Source organism: Rousettus aegyptiacus, unplaced genomic scaffold (genome assembly GCF_014176215.1).
Source record: "Rousettus aegyptiacus isolate mRouAeg1 unplaced genomic scaffold, mRouAeg1.p scaffold_m13_p_12, whole genome shotgun sequence".
NCBI lineage: Eukaryota > Metazoa > Chordata > Mammalia > Chiroptera > Pteropodidae > Rousettus > Rousettus aegyptiacus.
Genome location: NW_023416287.1, coordinates 7664874 through 7668174, shown reverse-complemented (window position 1 = coordinate 7668174; position 3301 = coordinate 7664874). Strand labels below are relative to the sequence as shown.

The 3301-nt window shown below is 48.3% G+C and overlaps 1 non-coding gene across 1 annotated transcript; it reads left to right on the top strand.

Annotated features, from left to right (window-relative positions):
• The first annotated feature begins 1079 nt into the window (after nucleotides 1-1079).
• LOC118610181 lies at nucleotides 1080-1211 on the top strand. Its single transcript, XR_004953834.1, has one exon. It is a non-coding gene; the product is annotated as a small nucleolar RNA SNORA19 (small nucleolar RNA).
• The last annotated feature ends 2090 nt before the right edge of the window (nucleotides 1212-3301 follow it).

Below are 3301 nucleotides of genomic sequence, written 5' to 3'. Positions count from 1 at the left end.
AAGTTAAATTTCTGAGTTGCTTTAAAATTCCTGTCCATCGAACATCATGGCGTGCACTTCCATTCTGTGCCAATCTGATAGGTGGGAAATGAGTTTTATTTGCATTTCCTTGATTACTGGGAGGGCGGATCTTGTCTCCTATGTCTGCCTGCCTTTTGTACTTCTTCGATTGTGCATAGTCAGTTTACAATAAGGTGTTTGCCTTTTCCTATTGTTTTGCAAGAACTCTTTGCATGTTAAGGAACCTTTTCTAAGAGTTCCATGATTGACTCTAGAAGCCTCTTTTCCTTCCTTTCTTTTTTTAGTTCCCTTGTGCTTTCGAAGGATGTGCCTAATATTCTGGCAAGCGTTTCGTGAATCGCATTAGGAAATAACTTTTGTCACAACCCCATTTAACAACCATTCTTTGTTCCCGCCTCTCGATAGTACTGAGAGCAGCAGCGGCAGCCTTTGCCCAGCTCCGTGTCGTTAACCCTTGATCTTTTCCTGCTGAATAGCAGATTGCTTTCCGGAGCTGGGAACGCGGTTTCATCTTCACCTTTCCGCTGATGGAACCGCCGCTGACTCTGTGCCAGATGGCTGTTTACATAAGAAATGATTTGATTATATTGTACGACCAATGGCAGCCTTTCTCAGAAAGAAGAAGCCAGAAACATATAATCAAAGCCATTAACTGTGTACAAAGAAACGCAGCCCACTCTAAATCTCCCACCAACCGTAATAACAGTTTTCCAGGGAAAAAATAAAAACGGGACTGCGGTTTCCTGTTTTACTAAAAATGTATTAAGGGAAAGACTTTTTTAGAGGGGATCGTGGCATTAGCACGGTTGCGCTCTCAAATCAGATGGGCCTCGACTCAAACCCCAGCTCCGTCACTTACTATCTTTGTGACCTCGGGGAAGTCACTTACCTGAACTGAGCCTCTGTTTCTTCAATTGTAAAATGGCTGTAATAATAATATCGATCTCAGAGGGTTATCGAGAGTCTTAGATGAGATGATGCATGGGATACACTTTCTTAGAATGTGTTCGCCCACGAAAAATAGGACACTTGACTAAAGTGGCAAAAAAGGGAAAGGGATGTACATTTCATTGTCTTTTTTTTTTCTTTATGTCAAGAGAAAAGCTATTTCTGATGTGCTAAGCAAACCTTTGGAGATAAATTAACAGCATGACTAATTCAGCCATTGCTGTCAGTCACCTTTGACAAGTAAAAGGAAAAAAAAAATAGTGAAAGGGAATCTGTAATTTCCCCTAATAAGGTTGTTTAATTCAAAGGCATGAAGGTGTAAACAGAAACTCACGTTCTTTCCATATTCATGCCCCTCGGTTCTCAGCAATTTGTGAATGCCTCTCCTCATGGTTTCAAGGTGGATGCTGCAGCTCCGGGTATCACAGGTAGCACGCGGAGAGATGATACTATCAAGTAAAGAAGAGGAGGAGGATCTCCTTCCATGCGTCTCCTTTTATGAGGGAGAACGCTGTCCCTAGGAAGTCCCCACACAGACTTCTCATTGGACACGATTGCATCACGCGCCTAATTCCAAACCAACCACTGACGAGGGAAATGAGAATGACCACAATTGGCTTAGACCCAGTACAACTCACTCTCTGAGCCTGGAGGGCGAAATGGCCACTGTCCCTGAGCATCGGGGCAGATACACACCCAGCAAAACTGGACCCTGCCAGTGAAGAAGGTGTGAGTGGGCAACCACCATGTCTGCCGTGAGCGTAGTCCCTGGCATACGTTAGGTCCCCCCAAGGCCAGCAGTTGGTGAGCTCGGGCCTGGGAGTCCATGCATTCGCTCACCGTCTCCACTTGGATGGCTCCTAGGAACTCAAATCCAACACACTGTATTTGAACTCAGGGTCTTCTTTGCAGGTGGCCTCCGTATCCCCAGCCTCCTCTGTAGTTGCCCACCTTGCTTGAGCCAGGAGCTGGCTGGCCCTTGAGCTTCCCGGCTTCGCCGCCTGGGCCTGTGTTTCTCCACCTCTGCCTCGTCTCCCGCCCAGACCTCCTCGTTCTCCCTGCTGTCATCATCCGTCCGGGCTCCGGGCTCCGGGCTCCGAGGCCTGTGCTGCGCCCTCTGCCCGGAAGTCCCCCCGCTGCCGGCCCCGCGTCCCCCTTCTCGGGGAGCTCCTCTCACCCCCCACTGCCCGTCCCTTCGCAGCCTTGCGTGCCTCCCGGCACTGCTCTTATCACGCTTCACGTTTATTTGTGGGATTATTTGACTCATGTCTCACTCCACCAGGCCGCAAACTCAGTGAGGGTAGGAACCGAGTCTGTTTTGTTCACTGATAATCCTCGGTGCCTGGCACATAGCAGAGCCTCGAATTTTTTCAAATAAATGGAAAAAAAAAAAAAAAGTTCTTTCCCCACTGGAGAGATCTTTCGAAGAAGCAAATCTAATCCCTTCACGCTCCGGCTTCGAGCCTCCCAGGGCTCCCCTTCAACCCCAGGGCAAAATCCAAAGGGTTTGTGGCTTTCCCAGGCCCTTGGAGGTGGATCCCGGCACCCTCCAGCTCTGCCATCCCCCGTCCAGCCACCCTCGGCTGCTTTTGGTGCCTTGGAAGCCCCACATCTCTCTTGCCTCTAGATTGCCATATGATTCCGAATGCTTTGCCTCTGCCTGGAAACTTTGTCTAGAAAATTTCTCCTCATTTACCGATCTTGGAAACTAAGCAGGGTCAGGCCTGGTTAGTACTTGGATGGGAGACCACCTAGGAAGACCAGGTGCTGTAGGCGTTAAAAAAGGGGGGGGGGGGATTGTAAAATGACAAGGTTCTTGTAATCTGTGAGGTCAACCAAGGGTTATGTCACCTAAAAAAAAGAAAATCCTCCTCATTTAAAAGTCACCTCCTCCGGGGAGCCCTCCACACCTCTTCCCACCAGGCTGGATTATACACCTCTAAGGCTCTCCCAGCATGTGTTTGCTGCTCTGTGTAAGTCAGGCTGCCACCTGAGCTGCTATAACAGAGACTCACAGTGACCGAATGGGACAGAATTTTGTTTCTAGCATGAGGGTGGAAAGTTCAGGGTTTGGCTGGTCGCTTTAGTTCTGCCGGATGATGCTAGAAACCCTGGTTCTTTCTGTCTAGTTCCTCTGCCAGTGATGTTCAGAATGGCTGCCCAGTCTCTATCACATCCACATTCCAATCAGTAAGAAGAGAGAAAGGGTCATTTCTTTTAAAGGCATGACCCAGAAGTGGTTTCACATCACTGCTATTACTGATTCCATTGGCTAGGACTCAGTCATGCGACCATGCCTAACTGCAAAGGAAGTTGGGAAATACAATTACTA